The sequence below is a fragment of the Lemur catta genome, chromosome 15 (assembly GCF_020740605.2).
Source record: "Lemur catta isolate mLemCat1 chromosome 15, mLemCat1.pri, whole genome shotgun sequence".
NCBI lineage: Eukaryota > Metazoa > Chordata > Mammalia > Primates > Lemuridae > Lemur > Lemur catta.
This window is the reverse complement of record NC_059142.1, coordinates 23,536,169-23,562,644: the sequence shown is the minus strand read 5'-3', so window position 1 is coordinate 23,562,644 and position 26,476 is coordinate 23,536,169. Positions and strand designations below refer to the sequence as shown.

General features: G+C 41.1%; 1 protein-coding gene and 1 non-coding gene across 3 annotated transcripts in view; both read left to right on the top strand.

Moving 5' to 3' along the window:
* RFFL (ring finger and FYVE like domain containing E3 ubiquitin protein ligase) overlaps positions 1 to 26,476 on the top strand; it is a 67,352-nt gene that overhangs the window by 20,141 nt on the left and 20,735 nt on the right. The gene's annotated exons all lie outside the window — the stretch shown is intronic.
* LOC123621314 lies at positions 18,349 to 18,455 on the top strand. The gene has a single exon (XR_006729051.1). It is a non-coding gene; the product is annotated as a U6 spliceosomal RNA (small nuclear RNA).

Genomic DNA, 26,476 nt, shown 5'->3' with positions numbered 1-26,476 from the left:
CATTTATTTAAAAAAACCTACACATAGCTCTGGGTGGTAAATTACCTGAGTTTAAAAATAATGTATTAAAAGAACTTAATCACAAAGCCACTGTTATTTTTCTTATTTGTTACATAGCATTATATTGTCATAATTTTCATATAACCTTATAAAAACTCAAGTGCCTGAAGCCATTAGTTCAAATTTAGCATCTATTATAAGCTCTAAATGTGTAATCCTCAACCTTTCCAGTCTAAAAGGAGCAATTAGGATAGAATGTAGCTATAGTTTTGGGGAAACTGATTAAAACTGTATCAGAATCCCAGAGAGGGAAATGATAGCTACAAAGCTCTGCTCACTGGCTTAGTGTTGTTTTTCTTAGCAGAGTTTACAGAGTTCCCGTGTTTCTGGCTGTGAACGGAAAAAAAGCCAAACTCTGTAAAATAATTTTAAAGAGATTTATTTTGAGCCAAATTTGAGGATCATGACCCGGAGCCACACCCAAGAGGCCTTGAGCAAGTGGACTTGCTGTGGCTGGGTTACAGTTTGGTTTTATACATTTCAGGGAGACAGGGGTTACAGGTAAAGTCATAAATCAATATGTGGGAATCACACGTTGGTTTGGCCTGAAAAGGTGGGCCATCTCCAAGGGGGGGGTGGGGCTTGCAGGTTATAGGTGGGTTTAAAGATTCTTTGGCTTGTAATTGGTTAAAGACATGAAGCTTTGTCTAAAGGCTTGGAATGTTTTAACACAGTTGCTGTTTATCAGAGATAAGCTGTGGGACATAGATTTGTTGTGTAAATTGCGGGCCTGTAGATTTGTCTTGCATACCCTTAGGCTTGTTAATGGGTTACAAAGGATGTCCCCAAGAAGGGAGACAGGCATGATTAGGCATGTCTGACCTCCTTCCTCCTGGCAGGCAATTTAGTTTTAGGATATTCCTTTGGCCAGGAGGGGGTCCATTCAGTCAGCCAGTGGGGGTGGGGGGTGAGCCTTAAAATTTTATTTTAGTTCACATGGCCCTCATGTTGCTCTTCATGTAATTCACATTTACTTTCAGGGCACAGAACTGTTTGGATTTTCTCTTCCTTATTTAAGTTTACTAATACAGAACAGGCCACAAGCCTTTCTAATAATACTATGTTTTTTCTAAAGAAGGTTCTGAATTTGAGGATTGTTTTATATTAGAATGTTGTGACTTATCATCAACTGCAGAAATATTTTTCAAAGTGTGGTCCAAGAGATAATGGTTGTCAGCTGCTATAAAGATGTGTTTATCACTTGAAAAGGACTAATTAATATTACTATAGGGAAACTTCTTTAAACACAGCCATTTTCTGAAAGGAAGACAATGAAGAGGGAGGAGAAAATAAAACAAGGAACATTTTATAATACCTTATAAAAGCTCAGTGTGGCTATCCTAGTGAAATAATTAAATGAGTTGGGTAAAGAACTTTTTTTAAACTAGCCCCTTGAAAAGGAATAGAATTAAGCAGGATCGTTTTTTTAAACCCAAATTCTGTCTGCACATACGTTTTAACCTAATATTTATTGAATGACAAGCTGAGTTGGCAGCTACAAGCGGAGTTTATTATGTTGAGACCTACCTTGAAGGATGGATGAAGCTAGGTATGGCAGCCTCAAATGCCCACGCTAAGAAATAGCTGATGGCTACGGGGAACCATCACGTATTTTGAGCAGGGAACAGAGGGTCTGATATGAACTTTAGTTTCCCTCTTGTCAGATTAAAACATATAGAAAGCAAGGACTTGATCTGTTGGTTTTTTTTTTTTTTTTTTTTTTTTGTATAACACCAATGCCAATTCTAGCCTGTCAGGGCAAAGTCAGTAATAATTAATAGCTGTTGATGAAGCCAGTCATACTAGAATTGATTTTTTTAATAAGCAGGCTCATAAATGAAAATTGACATAAATTCAGAGATTTTTCTTTTAGGAACAGCTGTTAAGGCGATTTTCACAGCCTTTTATATTCCTTATGCATCCAGTAGGTCTGATGGTAGATGATTTAGCTTTAGCATTAGAGATTGTGGCAGCTGATTGAGAAAAAAAAAAAATTGCAGTGCTTCTGTCTTAATGAGAGAACTTGACTTGTGGAAGGAAATAAGAGGTCACAGGAGGCCTAGTGGGAAAAAAGAACAATGAGCTTGGTTCTAGCTGACAAAAATTTACCCTAATGATTTGACCAGCTAACGATGACTGGGTGAGTTCCCGGAGTCCACTGACCCAGATGTTCTAATTTGTAAATGCAAAGTGACTTCTTTATCAGCCTTCTGGGGAACTCTTCAGAGCTGTGAACCTGCTTACCTTCAGTAATCTTGCTTTCCAGAGCTCCAGGCTGTTCTCAGATGAAATTTCAGAAACAGGCCACTGGAGCTTTCCGGGTAAGGGCTTCAGAGGTGGCCAAGGTACCAGCAGTGGGGGAATGAGGTTTATCTGCCCCCGGTAATCAGCACTTGATTTAAGACAATCAGTGGGGTGCCTCTTTTCTTCTAGGTTGCAGTTGATTGCGGTTGGCTCAGGCTGAGTTGTTTGGGAAACATGAGTTTTGCCTAGTGTGAGTCAGCACTGTCCTGGGTAAACTGCCTGCTCTGTTGCAATCTTGCTTACCAAAGATACGTCCCCAGGCGGCACCATTCACTTTGCCTGAAAGCTGCTGCTCTTGATTCCTGAGATGATCTCATCTGAACATGGCTCCAACGACTGCAGCTGCAGGAACTTGAGGCAGCTTGCTTTCTACCAGGGCAGTGTTTTGAAACAGGCAAAATCAGGTAACCCCAGACTGTTTTCTTAGTTTCATTAGCTGGACTAAGCTGAGTTAGAAACTGGGAAAATCTCTGGTCTTCAAAAATGAGTCAGTGTCTTATCAATTTGGGTATCTTAAAGTCAGCCCTTCCACTCTTTGAAGGGGTACTTACAGGGAAAAGTTTTGTTTTATTTGGGATCTGGATGTGGCTTTAGACCTAATTAGACCACTGGTTATATAAACCTTAGAGAAAGCCAAACATGTTAGGTTTACAGCTTTATCCATCTTTTGCTCTTGTGTTGTCTATTCTTTTTGTGTCTTGTGAGAAACAGCTTAGTCAAACTAAACCATCGTTAAAGGAAAAGAGGTGAACACATTTGCTTACCTACGTAATAACAACATTAACTTGGAGAGAACACTGTCTTACCAGTGAGTTTGTACCCATATTTCTTTCTGAGGTATCGTGAAGAACCTGCCCTCATCTCTTATTGTGTTGGCTACTGCCCTACCTCCCTCCTGCTTTCATCTCTAAACTTCTGAATTCCTCACCTAAACAGAGTATCCTATCTCTAGGTAGTCACCCTCCACTCAAAGTTATGCTTCTGCTCCTTTTAATTCCACCAAGTGGTCCATGTTCTCTTTCATGTCAGAACTTTGAATATGTGAACCTTTTCTCAAACACCCTCCCCCAACTTAATCTGGCCAACTGGTTTCAGCCTAGAAGTCACTTCTTCCACTAAGCCTCTTGTTTACCAAGACTAGGTGAGTACTCAGGAGAGCCTGGTATTTACTCTAGTCACAGGATATATTGAGAATCAGGGTCTGTTTTGTTAGAATTGAATCCATGGTACTTGGCACATAGTAGGTTCTCAGTAAAGTAGAATGAAGATGAACCTATACTGTACTTTCTCAACTTTGATCCTCTTACTAACCCTTTGTTATTTTGGTTTCTGCCCCTATTACCCTCCTCGTGCTTTCCTGAAGATCGGCAGTAGATTCTTAATTATCAAACCCAGTGTCTCACTTTCAACCTCCAACTTCCTTAATCTCTACCTAGCATTTAACACTGTTGAATCTTTTTTCCCCCAGCAACTCTCTTCATTTCTCCTCTCCGCAGTTTCTAGAGTATCTTTCTATTATTTCTTCTCATTCTGAGTATCCCATAAATGTTGAGATGCTCCGAGGCTTTAGCTTGGGTATCTTTTCATTCTTCCCCCTACCCCTTCCTCCAAGGATCTAAAACATGCCTATAAATTCAGCTACCCTCATTAAGTTTTACTAGCCCAGCTGTCCCTCTCAAACTTTGATCCTTATTTCCAACTTCACAAATTTTGACAAACTCCGTCCAACTTGACAAACCTACCAGGGTATTCAAAAGGCATTTTAAATACAGCGTGTACATAGCTGAACTCATTATCTCACCTACCCGGTACCTGCTATCTGTTTGTATTGCTGTATGTTTGAACTCTTAATTATATACACTAAATCTCCATGTTCATTCTTTTTGTGCTCACATCCTCTAAATATGTTAAACCCATGGTTGCTGCATCCTGTTGGTTATATTGGCGTACTATTTGACGTGTGGCTTTTCTTCATCCCCACTTACCTTACCAGAGGTCAAAAACTGGACATTTTGTTTAAGTAGCCCAGTGTATTAAAATTTTGTGAATTCTTACAGGCAGGGCCTGCACTCTTCAAAGATTTCAGATACCATCATTCTCTGAGATCTCACACACCAAAGACTTCACATTTTACCTACGTTGCCTCTAGGAATTTGAGTGTGTAACTCCTGGTTCAGACCCTTATCAAATGGACTCTGCCATAAGTCTTTCTTTGCTCCTGTTTTCTCCATATTGTTGCCCAAGTTATCTTCCAAAAGGCCAAGTCTAATCTTTTCATTCAGGGAAAACAGAGAACCAATGTTTTGTTTCCCTGTTTCCTACTTAGCTTGATTTGTAAAGCCCTTCACAATTTGGTCCTATCCTACCTCTGTTATTTGTCTCCCTCTCCCCTAGCCATTTCTTTCTTCTATAGCCTCACTAAACTTCTCGTTTTTTCCATTCCCTGGGTATACCACGTTCTTTTAGGACTCTGCCTTTTCCCAGTGGCCTCACCCTTCTCTGACTGGCAGAATACTCATCCCCCCAGGAGACTTAATTCATGTATGAATCTTCTCTGACTTCCCCAAGTAGAGTTGTTCTTCTTTATTTGTACTTCTACAGCACTGTCTCTTCCACTGGACTGTTGAGTTCCTTGACTGAACTTGGTGTCCCTGGTCTGGAGCCTGGCCCCATCAGAGACAGGGGCTGAAGTGGGTCTCCAGGGTCAAACCAGTATTCTAAGTGTCTTTATTAGTCTTTGCAATATTAGAAAATACATAAGCTCTTTTGTTAGATGGCAAGTTTTTGGTTCCTATTTGATGAACTTGAGCCCATGCCTACCTATTCTGTATGTGTCACCTGAAACCATCAGATAACCACTCAAAGTTAATTTGAAGATTTAAAAGCCTTGCTGAAATCTAGCTGCACAACATTACCTAACATTTTTGTAGTGCTTTACAAAATTATTTCCCTTATATCATTTTATTTGATACCCACAATAACCCTGTGTTAGGTAGGTTTTATTATCCCTATTTTACCAGTGGTTATAAATCGAGTTCTGACTTTGAAGCATATATTCAGGTAAGATGCAGAAAGAAAACATGTTTTTACACTGCATTAAAGAACTGGTTTGTCTCTTTTGTAGTTAAATATACTCTATTGGGTCCCACAGAAATGGTGCCTTTGCTCAATAGGCAATTGCTAAAGATCTTGCCTTTTACAAGGCTACTTTATCATCAAGGTAGAAGGAGGAGGTACCCAGAGCCTGCCTGACCTATAGAAAGGCCCTTGTTGTGGTTAGAGACCTTGACTGGAATTACTGGTGTGCCTAGTCCAGCCTCTCATGTTTTTCTATTGTACTTCAAATACTTGGGGTTTTTAAAAAGCTATTGCCCTAGTCTAGTGTTAAACCAGGCTGGTGAGTGAAGGCAGGCATCACAGAATGGAGTAGGCTGAGTGTTAAGAGTAGAAAAGCTGTCATAGTATTATAATTCTAATTCTAGTAAGCGATGAACTTTGTAGAGCATGTCACAACTTTGGGAGGGTTAAAATGCCTTATTTGGGACTTTGTGAAATTTGACTATAGGAAGATGACCCATTAGGGCTAGGAAATAATCTCTGTTAGATACTGGCATATAGCATTCAATTTTGATCCCCTTATACTTGAGAGGATAATCAAAGATGATTAAAAGTTTGAAAAATAGGTCCTATCATTATAAGTTTAAAAAATAAAAAAAGGAAAGATTTTGGCCTAGAGAAGGAAAAGCTAAGAGTTAGCTTGATTACCATCTTCAAGTATAAGAATAGTTTTTGCCAGGGGGATTATGATTAATTAGTCTTCATGAACTTCAAAGATTCAAGAGGAAATGGTCTTAAATTGAAGGAGGAGTAATTTTGATGAGTACAAGGAGAAGACTTTTTTGATCATCAGAGTAGGAAAACATTTGAATGACTGCTCAAGAGAATGTTGAATTTCTTTCTTTTTTTTTCTTAAGAGAGTAGTGGTGCGATCATAGCTCACTGTAGCCTCCAATGCCTGGGCTCAGGTGATACTTCCTTCTCAGCTTCCCAATGAGCTAGGACTACAGGGGCATGCCACCACACACAGCCAATTTTTTTTATTATTTTGTATAGACAGGGTTTCACTGTGTTGCCCAGGCTGATCTCAAACTCCTGGCCTTAAGTAATCCTCCCACCTTGGCCTCTGAAGGCACTGGGATAACAGGCATGGGCCACCGTGCCTGGTCAAGTGTTGAATTTCTGCCTGTTCCAGTTATGTATTACTATGTAAAAAATTACCTAAATCTTTTGATGGCATAAGATGGCAACCATTTTATTGCTCATGATTCTGTGGGTTAGTAATTCAAGGAAGGGGAGGACACATTGCTTTGTTCCCTGTGAAGTTAATTGGTCTGGAAAATCCAAGATGGCTACACGCACATGTCTCTGGCCTTGGACCTAGCTGTTGGCTGGGACATCTTGGTTCTCCTCCATGGGGTCTGTCTCTTTTCTGGTCTCATCATTCATTAATCTAGATCAGGCTCCTTTTACATGGTGGCTGGGGCATAATGAAAGCTGTAGGGTTTCTTAAGACCTAGCCGTGGGTATCACACATCATCACTTTTGCCCCAAAAGTCTTTTGGTCAAAGTAAGTCAAAATTATAGCCCAGATTCAAGAGGAGGGGACATGGACTTCACTTCTAAGGATAGAGCATCAAAGTCACTTTGCAAAAGGGTGTGCAGTATGGTTGGGATTATTGCTGCCAATTTTGGAAACGACTTACCCCATTGACCTTAGAGATTTTTCATGAGAGAATAATCAATATGTGTTTATTAAATGGGTAGTTTGGGCATATCGTTTACAAATTTGGCTGCATATCAGAGTCATCTGAGAGCTTTTTACAAGCATAGACTCCTTGGTACCAGACAGGTGACTTGGTATCTCCTGGAAGTGCTGGCATATAAGAGACACTGGTGCGTCCTCTCTCTCAGGTAACTATCAGTAAAATGAGAATGGGAGTTGGGGAAAGATCCAGGTAGGTATAATATGTAAGGCAGAGTTCTAGGTGTGTTCAGATAGGCCTGCTGGTCACCTCCTGCTTCCAGGGCTTGGCTGAACCCTCTGCCTGGCATGCTGTTCCCTCCAGTTTGCCTAGTGTAAGTTATATCTCATCCAATGAGCACATCATCAGAACATGATGCCTCATTTTTTTCTCATAGTTTCTAGCACTTTTCCTTCATAGCATTTTTTAGTTTATAATTAAATATTTATATGACTATTTGAATGATGTACAATAGACAAAAATATGTCTGCTTTGCTTTCCAGTATCTAACATAGTGCTTGCCTCAAAAAAGGCACTCAGTATTTGTTGAAAGAATAAGTGGTTGATTGAATGTATGAATGAATGGATATTTGAATTTAGCTTTAAAAGGTAATTGGGATTTTGTACAGGTGGGAAATTCATTGTTCTGAAGTAGAAAGTATAGATCATATTGCTCATATAATTTCATAAGATTGGAGGAGCTGGTCTGGGAAAAGATGAGGAGTTTGGTTGTGTACTTAGTTTGCTAAATTTGAGGTATGGGTGTCTAGCAGCCATTTAGAAATGAGGTGCTGAAACTGAAGGGTGAGATTGATTCCAGATATTTAGATTTGGGAATTACCTAACTGGAGTGTATGAAATCTACTCTGAAGGATTCAACAGATGTCTAGTGAGCTCCCACTGTGTGCCACACAACTGCATTACAGGGGAGGTGAACTGAAGTCTGAGAAGGAGCCAGCCTCATGAAAAGAGCTGGTGGGGAGAATGTTCTAGCCAGGAAAGGAACCACAAGTGCCTAGGCCATAGGGCAATAAATGATTTATAATTTGTGAGGAATTGGAAGGAGGTGACCAAGGGACAGAGTGAGGTTAGTGAGGGGGAGAGCAGCATGAGGAAAAGTGGGGGAGTCAGGCAGTGCCCATGACACATGGGGCCTTTGTGGGTTATATAGGGAGTCTAGACTTCAAATTGTAGTGGGAAACCATTGAAGGCTTAAAACAGAAAAGTGACAAGCAGAAGATTTATTTTATTTTACCTTATTTTTAGAGACAGGGTCTTGCTCTGTTGCCCATGCTTGGTTGCAGTGATGCAATCACAGTTCATAGCAGCCTGAACTCTTAGGCTCAAGTGATCCTCCTGCCTCAGCCTCCAAGTAGCTGGGACTACAGGCGCGTGCCACATGCCTGGCTAATTTTTTGTACAGACAGAGTCTTGCTGTGTTGCCCAGGCTGGTCTCAAACTCCTGGCCTGAATCAGTCTTCCTGACTTGGTCTCCCAAAACACTGGGATTAGAGGTGTGAGCCTCTATACCCGGCCTTTTTTTTTTTTTAAACAGGATCTCGCTCTGTATCACAGGCTGGAATGCAGTGGCCTGTTCATAGCTTTTTTTTTTTTTTTTTCCCCTCTTTTCTTTTTGAGACAGAGTCTTGCTACGTTGCCCTGGCTAGAGTGCCGTGGTGTCAGCCTAGCTCACAGCTACCTCATACTCCTGGGCTCCAGTAATCCCTTGAGTAATCCCTTGAGCCTTCAAGTAGCTGGGACTATAGGCACGTGTCACATGCCCAGCTAATTTTTTTTTCCTTCTATTTTTAGTTGCCCAGCTAATTTCTTTATATTTTTAGTAGAGACAGCCTCTTGCTGAGGCCGATCTTGAACTCCTGACCTCAAGCGATCCACCTGCCTTGGCCTCCCAGAGTGCTAGGATTACAGGCATGAGCCACCATGCCTGGCCTGTTCATAGCTCTTTATAACCTCGAATTCCTGGGCTCAAGAGATCACCTGACTAATTTTTAATTTTTTTTGTAGAGATGGGGTCCATTTTTCAGTTGAGGAATCTGAGGCACAGATGAAATGATCAAAGCATGGGCACATGTCAAGTATCCTGATTCTGCTTCTTTCCTCTGTAACATAACTGCCTCTCAGCCTGAAGGGTTTTGGTAAAGTAGGTAAGGAGCTTCCTAGTTATCCAGCAAAGGAGGAATGGAAGAGAGGATAGGGGTTGGAAGATTACTTAGACAAAGCAGTAAACAGTGGGAGTACCTGTTTTGGAGGCACTTTGTTGTTAAGGTTTGCATGAATGATCTCATTTTAGAGATGTGAGTGAAGCTTAGGGAGGTTTATCACCTTGACTAGGTCACACAGGAGGAAGATATGAGTTGTCTTGACTCCAGGCCCCATGCTCTAAACCGTGCACAACACCAGTCTTTGGAAAGTCCTATCAGGACGTCAACTAAAGATGAATAAAAGGTTTTCAGAGCCCAGTGATGGCTTAGCCCAAGTTGTATGAATCTGTTGGGAACCCTGTTAAATAAAGTCTTCTGATTTTTCTGTAGTAACTTGGGTAGTTCAGGAGTGGGATGGGGGAGGGGAAAAAGGAGGGGAAGAAAAGTATGGAATAAGTTCAATAAATCAGAAAGGAGCCTCAGTGTGCAGGAATGGTGGATTGCAGTGGATTGTGTTGTTAAGGAAAATTGTGTTTGAAATTCATCCTTGTGGTAAATATTGTGTGGTTGTTTTTGATTCAAGGCATGTTAGGATATGGAGGAAAATGCAAAAATGGATTAAGATGGGATATTTGACTTCTACAAGGTTAGAGAGGAAGATAAAGTGCCTCACCATAGTGCATGATTGAAGGGTATGGGAGGGGTAGAGGGTGAAGGGAAGTTTGGGAAGATATTACACAAATTGGCTTGTTGCAGATTGAGGGTGGCATTGGGTAGGGCTGGCCAGGGGGATGCCAGTCTAGCTTCTCAGAAAGACCTCTCAGGATTTTGGTGACTATGTTTTAGGTCTGATCTCCGGTCATAAAATGTATTTTGTTGAGTACTTGGAAATGGTCTTTCAGAGACAGGGTTATATTCAGACTTGAGTAACTGAGCTTAGAATGGAATGCCAATTTATTAGAGTGAAGGATTACTTTCCTGTAACAGGATTCTGGATTTTGCCAGGATAATTGGTTTTCAATATCAAGATATCTGGGAAATCAAATTTTATATCAATCTTGCTTGTGAGAATGGAATTATAAAATAGACTGGTTTTGGGGGGGAGAATACAGTTTAAAAAAGCTAAGAGTATTAATTGCTTCCTATATACCAGGTGTTATATTTAGTACCTTGCATACAATAGGACATTTAATTCTCCCAGAGATCATCTGGCAAAGTAGGCACAATTATCTTCAACATACAAATGAGGAAACCAAGGCTTTGTTCAAGCTGGTAAGATGCTGAACTGAGATTTGAACCACGTCCCTCTGACTCTTAAGAGCCCATACTTCTAGTTGCTACTTACATGCCGTTCCCCTGTAAACTTCATGAACTAACCTTGTTCCACTGTAGAGAAGATGATGTGTCACCTAACTCCAGTATTTGTCTGCCTTGGGCAGTTTTGAAGTCAAAATACCCCTCTCTGTGTTTTCTAGATTTTTCTAAATTTCTTTGTTACCCCGTCTTCAATGTGGTCACATTCTTTGTTTAAATACTGTATGGTAATGCCATCATCCAAACCTTTTTGTCCTCCCTTTTTTCTTTTAGTTTGGAAGACATTCTGTCTCTTTGGAGGGACTTTACGTATCTCCACTCATTGATTTTGTGTTGATTTTAATCCTAAATGTATTAGTAAAGTTTTGAGTTTCCTCTTCTAGCTTCTAGTTTGTCCATTTCCCACCTCCCCTTCCTCCTCCACTGGACTTGAGATTCTAAGGCTGATTTCTGAATAGTCAGTCTGGCTCCAGTCCAGCTGTCCAATTTAGCCATGCCTCTCTAGATCATTGGTAGTATTATTAATACTTTCCCCCCCCTTCATGCCTCTGTATGTCTCCAGTCAAATTCAGTTACTCACTGCACCTGTACATCCTTGATTTCCAACTGGGGTTTCTGTCGTGCTTTCAGCTTGGAGTGTCATTCTTCCTGTGAAGCCTCCCTTGTCTGATCCCTCCCTTCAGGCAGTCACTTCCTCCTGAGTCTCACAGCAGAGAATTCTATATGTTCTTTATGGCACAATACACCTTCTGCCATATATTTTGGTTGTTGTGTACATCCCTTTATCTCTCTTCCTAGACTGTAACCTAATGGAACAGATCTGTCTGGTTGACCTTGGTATTTCCCCTAGCGTCTAGTGCAGTTCCCTGCATATAGCAGGCATTTGGTATCTGGCAGATACATAAGTGAATGGATGAACAGAATTTCAGATTTAACTTTCTGCTCTTTGGTTTAGATTTAACCCCCTTTTTTGCTATTCTTCTTCCTTTCCCATCTCCTTTTCTTTCCTATTAAACTAGCTGTGTTTTCTCTTGCCCTGACTCACCAAACTCGTCTTCACCACTCCCTTTTTTTAATCTAGATTTTGCCTCATTCTTTCCCCATTAGCAGTCACTGTGGGGGTGTGCCACATGCTGCTGGTCAGCTTTTCTTTATCCTTTTGTGGCTCTTTTCTCCCCGTGAATCATATGACCAGCGTGGGAATTGAGTGGTGATTACATTAAGATCTTCATGAAAAGACCATGTATAAAGAACAGTTCTTAAGGTTTGTCAGTACATTACTTTCAAGTGAGAAATTTTTTGATCCACCTTTCAAGGGAAAGGGGAAAAAATCCCTGGGTACTGGAGAGGTACATCAAGGCATTTCACACTGTGGGATGTGGGATATCAGAGGCATCTTACTTGACCAAAGAAGTAATGCAGGAAGCCACAGAAGCTTCTGCTAACCATTCATATTGAATCCCCAATTTTTTCTACAGCTGGAAAAAACATTAGAGATGAGTGTAGTTCAACCCTCCTATTTTCCAGATGAGAAAACAGACCCAAAGAGGCTAAGTGACTTGTCTATAGAAACTGGGGAGTTGTTGCCCATTGTTTACTCCTAAGATTGAATGTGGCCTGGGGGACACCAGGTCTTTGAAAGTAGTGAAAGTGACACCTGAAATGGAGGCTTTTGCAATGCTGAAAAGTAGACTCTGTCAGGTCGGTAGCAGGTTGGATTCCGGGCAGTGTTCACCAGAAGGGCAGTTTAACTTTCTCAATCCCTCCCTTCTGGGAATCTGCTCAGTGGGGACTGGCTGACAGAAATCTGTTCCTTCAGCATTTGAAAAGGGGCCAATGTTTAATTTTTAAAACATTTCCAATTTTTCTTGCTCTTTTTCCCAGCCTTCATATTCCAAGTTTGTTTCAGGCTATTCCCTTATCGCAGCACTGTTTGCGATAAGTTTTTATTGCTTACTCTAGGTCAGATGTCAGTGTGAAGCGTGGGAGATCCAGAGTGTCTTAGAGGCTCATGGCTGTTTTTTTGTGCTTGTCAGGTGAATCTTTTACCTGACTCATAGAATAATGTATTTTATTGTCACTGAATTACTGTCCAGTGAACCAGCTGGCAGCAGATATGAGAGATTACCTGTTTGTGGAAAGTCTAACACTGTTGGCCTAGGGAGCAGCAGTGTAAAGAGATGAGACAGCCCCAAGCAGGAAGTCAAGTGCAAATAGGATGTGCTTGTCTACTGTAACTTGTATGCCTGTGTTTTGAGACTTGGTACTGTTAAAAAGTCAAGACTTCTAAGATTTGAGGTTGGCTGAAGAAGTCTCTGTTTCTGGTTTGAAAAGAAGCTAACACGACTAGTCCTTTACTGTTCTTTCCTTTATCCATATGCACATCTTTCTTCTAGGGACCAGTTATTCTTTCTTCCTGGGGCATGGTTTTTCCTAGCTTACACTATATTGCATCATATAGTTTATAAAATGAAACCACTGAATTGACTGCTGATCTGTTAGTTTTGGTAGATGTGAGATTCAGTCTGTGTTTCGCTGTTTTTAAAAATAATAGTAGAAAATTTTAGCCTATAATTCACCATCCTTTTATGTAGCAGGTTGCTTTTATTGGGTTCCAGGACTTCTAGCACAGTTTTTTTTTTTTTTTTTAATCTTACTCTGTCTCTTTGGGCTAGAGGGCAGTGGGATCATCATAGTTCACTGCAGCCTCAAACTCCTGGGCTCAAGCGATCCTCCTGCCTCAGCCTCCCAAGTAGCTGGGACTACAGGCACATGCCCTGATGCCTGGCTAATTTTTCTATTTTTAGTAGAGACAGGGTCTGATTCTTGCTCAGGCTGCTCTCGAACTCTTGAGCTCAAGCAGTCCTGCTGACTCAGCCTCCCAGAGTGCTAGAATAACAGACATAAGCTACTTTGCCTGGCCTCTAGCACACTTTTTGATTGTTTTTCTGAACATGGTGGTTTACAAATTACTACTGGGCCTTTGTGAACTTTTTTTTTAGTTTTTGAATTGATGTTTCCCTGGGTACTGGAGGCTGGCTCTAATGCCAGCTGATGAATTATTTCACCCCTTGGCAAGTCTCTGGAGTAGAGATTAAATAAATTATTCATTTGCCATCACTGGCTGGTAAACAATCTCTGCAACCCACCTCACTTTTCCTGTTGCTTCCTACTGTGAAATCTGCTTTGTTATGTTCATTAGGGGACTGGATTGGCTGTAGGATAACCACCTGCAGAGAGAGTCATCTTGGGATCTTTGTGGATTGTAACAACCACTTGAGTAGGTCCATTCTGCTGGTCTCAAACCATAATATGGGGTAGGTAAAGTTGTTGATATTGTTTTTTGTGCATTTCGGACCCTTGACAGATTGCAAAAAAGACTGTCTATCCTTACACACTGTAATTCCAGAAGCACATGGTTAAAGTATCAGCATATCTCAATGTGGATGGTCTAGTGTCGTTGCATGGAAAGTAGTGAGGACATTCTTTTCTGATGTTAGCACAGGTGTCTTTTTTTCTTGAATTTATCAAGGGGTAGTGAATATGAGGCATTTTGCACTTTGTTGTGGGATAAAGCAAAGAGTTCTTTTGCAAAGAGAGAATATGGTGAGACTACAAAGGTTTGTTTTGTTTTGTTTTAAATATTAGGTGAACGAACTAGAAATCTCCATTTCTGCTTCTTGGGATAGATACTGGGCATATAACATCCTGGCAGAAATCATTTCAAAAAGTCAGCATAATTTTCAGATTGAGATCAAACATCAAACCAAGCAAAAGGTCTGTGGGAGGAAGGGGTGCTCAGTCTGAAATCATCCTGGATTTATCACAGAATCCCATCTGACTTCAGTGCCTTGCAAGCAGTTATGGTGCACCAGGTAGGGGGCCAGAGGTATGCATTCATTCTTCTCTGAATTTGACGGGGAAGAAAGGTAGAGGAGCTAAAGGAGAAATTCTAAACTGGCTAGACTGTGGGGCAGAGGGGAGGAGTGACAAACTCCCTAGCAGTCAAGCAATGGAGTGGAATTGGGAAGAGATTTTAACAACCTGGTGCTGCTAGGAGGATAAACGAAGTCTGACCACCTTGGAGAGAGGTTTTTGAAGGGATTATTAAGAGCTGGTGGGAGGGGCCTGGAGTCATTTAGTTCTCTCGGAGGAGAGGTTCAAAAACTAAACCTGATTAAAGGTGTTGGCATGCCTAAAGGAAAAAAATAAAGCAGGGGATAGAGCAGATAAATTTTGTTTCTTTAAAGAACATTAAAAAATACTTTCTTTAAATTATTTACAGCCAGCTTTTATCAAACACCGATCATATGCTGGGCTCAAAGCTGGGCTGTGCTTTGACATGCATTATTTTAATCCTTTCAATTATCTTTTCATTGTAGCAGGTTCTGTTGTTTTGAGGTAAATAAGGTTTAAAGGGGTTAAATAACCCCAGAATCTAGAGTTCTGTTCATCCCAAACCACAGTACGTTTGGTTTTAGTAACTTCTGTGCAGTCTACTTTAAAAAGGTAAACTGCATAATTTTGAGCCTAGACAGAATTCCTGTCCTGGAGTGCCAGAAACCCTCTCACCTAGTCCCTGGCTTTTTAATTTTAATTTTTATTTTAATTCCTGGTTACCCATTAGTCACTGTGATAAGATCTTGTGAAAGCAGCTTCTTCGGTCAGAAGGTCCAGAAAAGCTTATCTGTTGAATCCTGTTTTCTGCACGAGAGTAGTTGGATCAGAGTCTCTTTATTCTTAATGAGCTTTGTCATCAGTTTTGATGGAAGAAGGATCCTGCTGTAATTAAAGTGCAGGTCCATTTATTCTCTGTTTTCAGTCTGGTTAGAAGACTTTACTCTGAACTGCTTGCTTTCCTGATTGACTCGTCCTTGGGGGCGGAATGCCTGGGCTGAAAGGAAATGTGTAGGTTTCTCGGCTGCAGTGTTCAATCTGTCGTCTTTTCTGAACTCCACACTAAGAAGCAGCCATTTAATTGGCCAGACCCCGGGGGTGATATTTTGGCACAGCTCCATTGGTTAGAATTACTTTTCCCTGAACTTCATAGCAGATGCTGAGGTCCCTCTGCAGATATTTGTCATAGACTAGTTGAAACCAGGGAGTTTCCAAGAACATTTATAACTTGTGATTATTATGTATGCTTTTCAGTTGTTTACAGCAGTTACCACTTAAGGAAAAGAGCTCACTTACTGCTAGTGGGAAGTGAAATCTCTCTCCTTTCCCCTTCATTCCTGTTGTCGTTTTAACACTTTATGCCCCAAGACCTTCTGCTGTTCTGTTTCTTACTATCCTTTTGTTATGTTTCTCCTTTCACCTTGCTTAGACCCCGTGAGTGAGTTTGGGACAACAGGCAGAACTCCACCCAGACCTGGGTGTCTTGTCTAATATCCTCTACAGTAGAGGTCAGTTTATTTGATTTCTGGCATTTCTTTTCTCTGTTATTTTACTTGTGTATTTGTTGTTTTCATGTTGATTTGTATTTGCAATTCCCATGGCAGCACTATTCCAAACCAAAACCACGGTGAAGGCATTGAAGCCTTTTGTGCCTTTTGATGCACCGAAGAGATAGAAGTTAACGGTCGTTCCTCTTCTGGGCTGTCCCTTTCTGGTTTTCTACTTCTGAAATAACTGATGGTTTAAACATTTCTCTGTTAGTTTTGAAGGTCAGTCTATTACCTCACTTTCTTTGTTTTTCAAGTAGTATTAGGAAACAAAAAATTGTCTGCAGCATGTCTGAAGTGGGCATTGTGGATGAAAAAATCCAAACTCTGAAATATTTGAAAGAAGTTTATTCTGAGCCAAATTTGAGGACCATGACCCGGAGCCACGCGCAAGAGGCCTTGAGCACGTGGATTTGCTGTGTCTGGGTTACAGTTTGGTTTTATACATTTCAGGGAGACAGGGGTTACAGGTAAAGTCATAAATCAATATGTGGGAATCACACATTGGTTTGGGCCGAAAAGGTGGGACATCTTGGGGTGGCTTACAGGTTATTGGTGGGTATGAAGATTCTTTGGCTGACAATTGGCTGAGAGAGTTAGGCTTTATCTAAAAGACCAGAAAGGAAATGCTTAATTTAGAGGTGCAAGCACTCTAGGAGGTCCAGACAGGAGAATCTTTCAAGTTAAGATAAGGATCTGCTGGGATACTTGAGTTAAGATGGGGACTTTCTATCTTTCAGGTGATGTTAATGCTATACCGGAATCAGGTTGGGAAGTAAACCACACTATGTTTGGTTAACAAAAACCTGCTTAGTGGGATTTTACCATTTGTGAGCCTGACTCATCTGGTCTCCTTAGGAAGGAATTCCGAGCAAAAGGAAAAAATCAGAGTTCAGTCCTCATGTCCATAGTGTTTATATTTTGGGAGAAAGATTTATCCTCTGCACCAGTCCTCAGCATGTTACTCTTAGGTTTTTTTTCCTTAAAGGTATTGCTTTGGTTATATGTGTTTAAAATCCTTAATTTTCTGATCATCCTGGAATCATAATTGTGTACTTTTCAAGCATGAATTTTTTTTTTTTTTTGAGACAGAGTCTCACTCTGTTGCCCAGACTGAAGTGCCATAGTGCAATCACAGCTCACTGCAACCTTGAACTCCTGGACTCAAGTGATCCTCCTGTCTCAGCCTCCCGTGTAGCTGGGACTGTAGGTGTGGGCCACCACGCCCAGCTAATTTTTTTATTATTTTTATAGAGATGGTGTCTCACTGTGTTACCCAGGCTAATCTTGAACTCCTGGCCTTAAGCAGTGTCCGGCCTCGGCCTCCCAAAGTGCTGAGATTACAGGCATAAGCTGCCACACCCAGCCTCTGTCCTTTTTTTTTTTTTTTCTTTTTTTTAAAAAAATAAAAAGCTCTTTTGCTGTTACCATTAGTTAATAATTCAACAAATGTGTGGTGATTCCATTTACCTGGCATTAAGGCTGAGAATAAAGCTGTGAAATAGACTCACTTGTTTCCTCTTTCACTTTCCACACCTTAATTGTGGGAGAAAAGTACTTTAAAAGAATTATACAAATTGTTGGCCAATTGATTAGATACAGTGCTGCTAGAATTCTCATTCCCCCAGAATATAATCACCATGAGATTCAGGGACCTTGCTTGTTGTTGTGCCTCCTGGAATCCCCAGAGGAACTGGCAGAGAACAGTGCTAAATAGATAATCTGAAAAATGAATTCGAGTTACGGGGAGGTGTGTAAGATGCTATGAGAGCACAGGGTCACGGAAGGTTTCCCGTAGGAAATAAATGCTACATGAGGGAGGTAGGGTGGGAATAGTGCCCCAGCCTGAGAGAACAGCTTGAGGGAAATTCCTGAAGCCAAAATAAGCTTGGCATTTGAGGGACTGAAAGAATAATAGGGTAACTCAAGCTCAGAGTAAGGCCGTGAGCACTAAGGATTGACTTTCACTATTATTTAATAGTTACCCAGTGAAAACATTTTTAGTATTTTTTTTTTTTAAGAGACAGGAGGATCCCACTGTTGCCCAGGCTGGAGTGCAGTGGTATGAGCTCACTGAAACCTTGAACTCCTGGGCTCACCACAGCCTCCCAGAGTGCTGGGATTACAGGCATGAGCCACCATGCCCAGCCTGAAAACACTTACTAAAAGGAGGGTAATAGGGCATTAGTTGCAGTTGAGATAATTAAGTCAAAAACCCCTCTTCAGCTGAACAAAGGTGAGCAAGAATAGAAACGGAAATGCGTGCTCACTTCGGCAGCACATATACTAAAATTGGAAAGATACAGAGAAGATTAGCATGGTCCCTGTGCAAGGATGACACGAAAATTCGTGAAGCATTCCATATTTTTACGGCCTTTGCAGGAACTGGGACTGGTGCCTTCTGCTGTCTTCATTGTGGCCAAAAAATGTCCCAGCGGAGGGGCCTTTATCCTACCATCCCTCTCTGACCTCTTCATCTTTGATAAAGCACTGACATCTCCTTCCTAATAAATAGATCCTCTGAGTTCTGTCGAAAGAAGCAAAAAAAGAAACTGAAATGCATCTTAAATATCAATTAAAGGCTTTGTCTTTAGAAAGTTGGGGGTCTGTGTCACTAATACCCTGAAGCTGTAGAAAGTAGGAAATGCAGATGATTTATTGGATGTATAAATTAAAATTCTAGAGTCCCAGGAATGGTTTTTCTTATTATACTTTTTACAAGGTGCTCAAGTGTTGGAAGGTTGGCTTGGTGAGTAGATACCCCTTTTTGGTGTCTTTAGAAGCGGGTAAGAACTAGTATTAAATATGTCCTCCCTGCAGGCCCCTCCTACAGTGGAGTCATTGACCTTGCTCTCCCAGCCCACAGGCCCTTGAATTACCAGTGCTAAAGGTAGGCCGTGTGGATGGTGCAGGCAGCCCATCTTTCTGTAGGACCACAGTTAGTCAAGGAACTTGGACTCACATCCATCACCTACTAGCTGTGTGGCCTTGGTCCAGTTACCCAACCCTCAAGGCCCAGCCCCTTCATTCACACCATGAGGGTTTTAATTCTGATTTTTGTAGGGTTATTATGTTAAATGAGACAATAGATGCAAACTTGGCACATGTTTGGTATTTTGTAATGTTTTAACTTTGTCCTTGTCATCTGACAAGGAACTTCAGGAACTGTGAGTCTGAATAACACCCCGATTTCCCCCTTATCTGCCACTTGAAATTAAAGAACAATGAAATTAAAGCACAGAAGATTATCTCCTAAAGCATCGATCCTTCATATTAAGGCATACTTTAATATGGGGCTGGAAGAGAGAGGAGCCTCCATTCCTAGTGTCTTTGAAGTCAGTGACACCTGGGTGTGAATGGAGGCTCCGAAACCTGCTTTGGAGAGAGGCAAACATATAATCCTGGTTATTGGTGCCTGTGCCTTATCATAATGCCCACCATTTACTCTTTATGTAAGATTGAAAAGCCACATTGAGGTATGACACCTCTTTACACTGAGTACCTCCTGTGTGTCCAGCCTGTGAGGTGCAGGTCAGTTTATTCCTGTTACTATGAAGCTCATAGAGGCAACTTACCTAAGCTCATTCCTTCATTCAGTGTTAGAGCCAGGATTTAAAGTCAGTCTGACTGATTCTTTAGCCAAAGTAAAACATACATGGGAATAGCTTTTTTTTTCTCCCCAATTCTGTTGTCTTAAAATTTAGCCCTAAAATAAAATTCTTACCTAGGAAATACGCATTATCCATTACCGACATCTAAAGGGCTGCCTCGGAGGATGGAAAATATCTATTAGTATTTAAAGCCTTTGGAAATATTTTCTTCCACTGAGTGCCAGCCTGTGAAATATCCCTTGTTTATGTCCGGCCCGTGGACCACTTCAGCAGTGGAATTGTTCTAATTCCAGCCTTGGGTTCTACAGTTCCACCGTATACTTGTCTCCTCTGTGACTTAGATATTCTGAATTCTTTATTCTAAAATAAATACCTCAGAAATCATCTCAGTGTCACAGAGAACATGCTTCACATGACCACACCCAGCAAATGAGACCAGTTAGTAATACGGTTCACTCAGCAGGTTGCTTACTTACCAATGCAACAGTTGCCCTATTTTATGCTCATTGTGTTGTCACCAGCAATTTAAATCTTCCCAAGTTAGGGTGGGATACCTAAGGCAGGTTTACTGGAAAATTCCAAATGCAACCCTGAGATTCTGTTTTAAATTAAACAGTTTGAAGGGAGTTAAGTTTCTGGCCAGACTAACTTTTTTTAAAAGTAGGCAGCCTTCCAAGTTAAGAGATGATTTTAAATTTCAGGTGAGTTCTCAAGATACAGGTGATTGTTTATTATGTTGTTGGTGTAATCAGGTATGTCAGAGCCTGCCTCACCCACTGCCTGGGTGGTAGGAAATTTAAGCTTTGGGTGACCAGAGAGAGAAGGAGAGAGACCTTGGGGCTTTCCAGCTCATAGCCCCTATTAAACCTGTAGGCCATTGCCATTTTAGAATTGTAACTTATAGTTTAATAATTTTTTCAATGTGCTGTTTATCTGATGCTTAGATAATGTTAGGTACTTTATATATGTTATTTCTCATCCCTACACTTACCCTTCAACATGGGAAATATTATTCCTTTTATACAGGTGAGGAAGCAGACTTAAAAAGCTCAAGTAACCTGCCTAAGGTTAGCTACCCCTCATTTTTGATAGAGGACTTTTTCTTTCTCGTAGTCATTTTGCCACTATAAATATTGAGAAAATCCTTTTGCCCCTAAGGAGAGATAACTAGTACTTGCCTCATCAGCTACACTGATAAAATACTGAATGTTCTCTGACCTCAGTTTGTTCATTCCACAAATTATTTAGGTGCCTAATATGAAGTGGCACTGTGCTAGCTGCTGTGGATGGAAAAATGAGGACAGATGAAGTTCCTGTCCGTGGAGACAGACTGTAAATCAACAAACATTTAACTGCAGATTTTGATAGTACTAATGAAGGAAACCAAAAGGCAGTGAGACGGTGTGTGTGACTGGGAAGGACTCCTTATAGGTGACATTTGAGATGAAACCTGAAGGCTGAGAGGAAGCAGTAGAGGCAGGAGAGAGAACAAGTGCAGAGACCGGAGGCAGGAAGGGGACTGGTGTGTGTGAAGAACTGCAAGGTCACTATGGCCGAGGTTTATGATTAAAGTAGCACAATAGGAATTGGAGAAGTGGGCAGGATCTTTTAACCATGTAAGGAGTGGGAATTTTTATTCTAAAATGCAATGGAAATCCAATAAAGAGCTTTGTGTGTGTGTGTGTTGCAGGGAGGAGGAGAGTGGATGATGCCTTGTGGAGAAAGAATTTGATAGAGGCAGGAATTGAAGCTTGGAAAGCAGTTAGGCTGTTCTTTCACCCAAGAAGCCCCTGGAAATTCAGTAGAGCATAAAGTGCCTGCCCTCATGGAGTTTCTAGTCTAGTTAGGGAAGGCAGTTTAATAAGCATGCAAATAATATCAGCTCATACCAAGTACTGTGTGTGAGATTAGAAAGTGATATTTAAGCTGATGCCTGGATGACAAGAAGGAGCCAACCATGAAAAGGTCTGGGGAGAACAGTCCAGGCAGAAGGAACAAACATCAGCTCCAAAGGGCCTAAGTTGAGGAATGTAAGTAGTAGATGAAAGATGATGATTTAGCCCACTGTCAGGGGGAGGGGAGATGGAGGTAGGAATTTATGAATCTTCAGGTGAAGGAAGGTATTTAAAGCTACCTGAGGTGTGAATGGAAAGGGTGGCCCAAGATAACCTGAGCACTCACAGCATTTAAGAATAAAGGGAGGGGAAGAGCCAGCAAAGAGGCTTTGAGGTAGGAAGAAAGCCAAGGGTGTAGAGTTCTGGGAACTCAGAGATGATTAGAGGGGAGAGAGCTTCAAGAAGGAGAGAAGGGTCGCTTGTGCCCAGCACTGCCGAGAGGTTGAGTAAGACGAAGATAGAGAAATCCCAGTTAGATCTGGCCACTTGGAATTCCTCAGCGACCTTGAAAAGAAGAGATTAGTTGGAATGGTTGGGTCAAGCTAGCCTGGAGAAAGTCGAAGAGTGAATTAGAGGTTAAGGAAATCAAGTTAAATATTTGGAGAAATTTTGATTTATAGGAGAGCGGAGAAAAGGAGCTTTACTTGGAAGGGGAAAATGTAGGGTCAAAATGGGGTTGGGTTTTTTGTTTTTTTCTTTTTTTACAAATAACGAATATTCTAGGTGCTTTAAAATATCTCTCATCTAGACTTTTTTTTTTTTTTTTTTTTAAGACACAGTCTCACTTTGTTGCCCTGGCTAGAGTGCCGTGGCATCAGCCTAGCTCACAGCAACCTCAAACTCCTGGGCTCAAGCGATCCTACTGCCTCAGCCTCCCGAGTAGCTGGGACTACAGGCATGCGCCACCATGCCTGGCTAATTTATATATATATATATATATATATATATATATATATATATGTATGTATGTATGTATGTTTTTTTTTTTTTTTTTTTTTAGTTGTCCAGCTAATTTCTTTCTATTTCTTTTTTTTCAGTAGAGACAAGGTCTTGCTCTTGCTCAGGCTGGTCTCGAACTCCTGAGCTCAAACAATCTACCCGCCTTGGCCTCTCAGAGTGCTAGGATTACAAGGCGTGAGCCACCACGCCCGGCCTCATCTAGACTTTTAATTGAAATGTTAACTAGAGAAGTATGCAATTGTAAATGTACAGTTTGATGAATTTTCACAATGTAAGCGTATCTGTGTAGTTACTCAGACTAAGAGAATGTTGCCAGAAGCTCTCTTGTGCCACTTTCCATCTACTATTCTACCCCCAGGGTAACCACTATCCTGACTGCAAACACAACAGATTAGTTTGCCTGTTCTTGAATTTTATGTAAATGGAATAATTTGGTATGTATTCATTTGTGCCTGCTGCTTTCATGTGACATTGTAAGAGTCGTTTATTTTCATTGCTGTATGAACATACCATAATTTTCTTCTACATTCTACTGTTGACGGACACTTGGGTTGTTTCCAGCTTGGGGCTATTACAATAGTGTTTCCAAGAATATTACTGTTTACTTGTTTAGGTGAACCTGTTTCTGTTAGGTTGGGTATACTTGGAAGCAGGATGGCAAAGCCATGGGCGTATACTTGGAAGCAGGATGGCAAAGCCATGGGCGTTTAAGTGTGTGTGTGTGTGTGTGTGTGTGTGTGTGTGTGTGTGTGTGTGTGTGTGTGGTGGTTAGCAAATCATTTGTACTAATTTACACTTTGACCAGCAGTGTTAGAGTTCCAGTTGCTGTATATCCTTACCAACACGTGCTAGTATCTCTTTTCCATTTTAGCCATTGGTGGTAACACATTGTGGTTGTAATCTGTGCTTCCCTTACAACAAGGAAGAGTCTTTGAAACCTGGGAGATCCTGGAGCATGCCTGTATGCTGACAGGAAAGTTACAGTTGACATGGAGAGCAAAAGCTCAGAGGGGAGGGACCGCAGGGTAGACAGATTGATTTTTTGGTAAAATCAGGAATACGTCTCAAAAGCATAGGCTTCAGGATATAAGCGACCTAGGTTCATGTCTTGGCTTTGCGACCCTCTAGATGTGACCTTTTAGCAAGTTACTTAATTTTTCTGAACCTTGGTTTTCTCACCTGAAAACGGGAAGAACTGATGTACCTTGCCAGAATTCCTGTGAGGATGACATGAGATAACGCTAGGTAAAGTTCCTGGCTCAGTGCCTGGCAAATGAGAAGCATTCTTCCAGTGGTGAGTGGCTACTTTCTTCTCCTCAAAATATGTAAAATATGTAATTACTTATCAATTATTTCAGAGAGGTTTAGCTTAAGCCATATTGACAGGCTTTTCACAGCATTTCCTTTCAAAACCATTGCAATTGTACTTTAATTGCTTTTTAAGGATAATATACAAGATGAAGCTAAGCTTATTCTGAATTAATGATCCATAGCCTGGGGTGCTTTTCTTTATGCATTTACAATATAAATGCTTTTAACCATTTCAAGAATATGTTAGTGACAGTAGATGTACCACCCTCAAACTGGAGATGATTCTGTGAGGCTTATCATCCAGACATTTTCTGAGTTGCCATGTCAGAAAGGTACTTCTTTGAGGCTTGGGGGCATTTTAATTAGGTATTTTAAAGGATTTTTGTAAAGCGTTATACAGTGGGTTCACCAGCAGTGAGATAATTCCAGGAGGTAGTTGTCTATGCATCCGTGTAAAGCCTATTGTTGCGGAACTATTACACCTTGGTGTGCAGAGCAGTTAATTAAAATCAGAACAGATTGGATGAGAGCCTTGGGGACTTTACCGCCTTAGTTTTTGGTGGTTAGCAAGGTGGTTTTGGAGTTGCATTGCAAACCAGCCTGACCCTTCCACTCCTCTCTCCCCTTCATGGGAAATCCCACGACAACCATTGATCTGCTTTAAATTATTTGCCTTGGGCGGGTGAACAAGTGGAGAAGTGTTTTAAAGTTACTTAGGAATCTAGGACTTAATAGGTAGAAATCACATTATCTGCCCTCTTGCCTCTAACTATGACTGTACCCAGCCCACCTGAAATAGGTAATTTATCTTTACCCCATTATTAACATTATACTTTCCTGTTCATCAGGGATAAGTCTCCCAAGAAATACCAGTGTACCTATCAAGCTGACAAAATCCCACTTGCTAGCTAGCCCTTTTTGCCTCATACTAGAGGGTTCTTCTATAGGGAATCGGAAATGTTCTTATTCATTCCCAGCTTACATCTCCCACTTTTCTCCCTAAAGGGGAGAAGAGGAGAGCCTGGCAGCTTTCAAACAAAGCTCAGTAGAACAGCAGTCTCACACTGTTTTTGAGATTAAATTGCCAAGTCTATCTTTTCAGAAGAGGGTGAGGGAAGTTTGGGAAGGAATTTTCAAGCCCTCAGTGAAGATTTGATAATTTTCTTTCAAGATCAGAAGGAGGTTAGCAAATGAGAGAGTAAAGTTTTTCAGCTACCACCATATAAGAATTCTTTACTACACTCCACAGTTAGTTCCACTTTCAGCCCTTTAGTAACATATTTTGTGTATCTGTCTATTTAGGGTTGAGGGATGAAAAAAATATTCCCAAGAGAAAAGTGTTTGGCTTGTATGGCATTGTTAAAATTATAAACTCTTTCCTTCTGCCCCCTGAAATAATTCTGAATATAGTTGTTATTTAGGCTTAGGGCTTTCCAGTTTGGCAGGAGAGTACTAACCACATTAGGAAATGTTTCTTTTTTGCTATTTAAATATCTGTCAGAAAGAGTAAAAGCCTAGTCTGCTGACGTTAGCGAACCTATTGTTAGACTGAGCAGATCTAAGGTATTTTAGCACTGAACACTTGTCCACCTACCTGCTGCTTCCCGGTATAACCCCGCACCCCATATAGCCCTAGGATAAAACTTCGTTCTCCTCCTAAATGTGGGCCCCACATAGCCCTAGGATAAAACTTCATTCTCCTCCTAAACGTGGGGCCTATAGGGTAACAGAATGGCAATTCCAAGTCTTCGCACAGAGCCACATCTTAATTTTTAGAGTAGCCAAATTCTTGAATAGGCTGATGGCTTTTCTTTCTGAGATGTTCAGAGGAGGCACTTAATGTTAGAACCAAAGCTGAGAGAATGAAACTAGTGTGGAGGAAGATGGGTTCTCTTAACTCCAGCAGAGGAAGAGAGCTTTCTTCCATCTCCTATCAAGAAGTCCACAAGAAGCACCGCATAGCTGGTGCTTCCTAAGTGCTTGCTAAAGCATGAAGATTTCAACAAAATACAGCTCTCCAGTTTTTCCCTACTCACTGTGCCTTACCAAGTGGGTCTACTCATTGTGTGGCAAGATCCTTACCTCTTAGGAAAAATTGACAGCACAAAGATTCCGCGTACAGAAGAAAAATTTGTTTTTTTCCTGTGGCTCAATCTATTCCCCTTTCCTTTTTATTTCATCCTTTCACCTTTCTGTTGCTAATGCTATAAACCTGTCTTTGGTTACATTTGTCTTCACCTCCGCCCACTCTCTGGGGAGTGACTTTTCCCCTGCCGGGAGTAGTCTACCCCCAAATCTGATGGCATGATCGCTTTTCTTTCTGTTCCTGGCCCTTCTACTCTCATCATTTACCGCCAGCTTCCCTTCCTTTGTCGTTTGGAGTTTCCTAGGCGGTTTGTGAATATGTCTACACTTCTCTCAGTGACCCTGGATCCTCTTCAGCAACTGCCTTCTCTCTTCCTTTCACAGTCAGGGTTCTTGAAAGAATAATTTATCCTTGGAGTCCTGTGAATTCTCACTTCTCATTCACTTTCCAACCTATAGTTATCAGTCATCTTCTTTCTTCCTAAACTGCTCAGGCAAAGAGCACACTGACACTTTCCTAAAATGAAG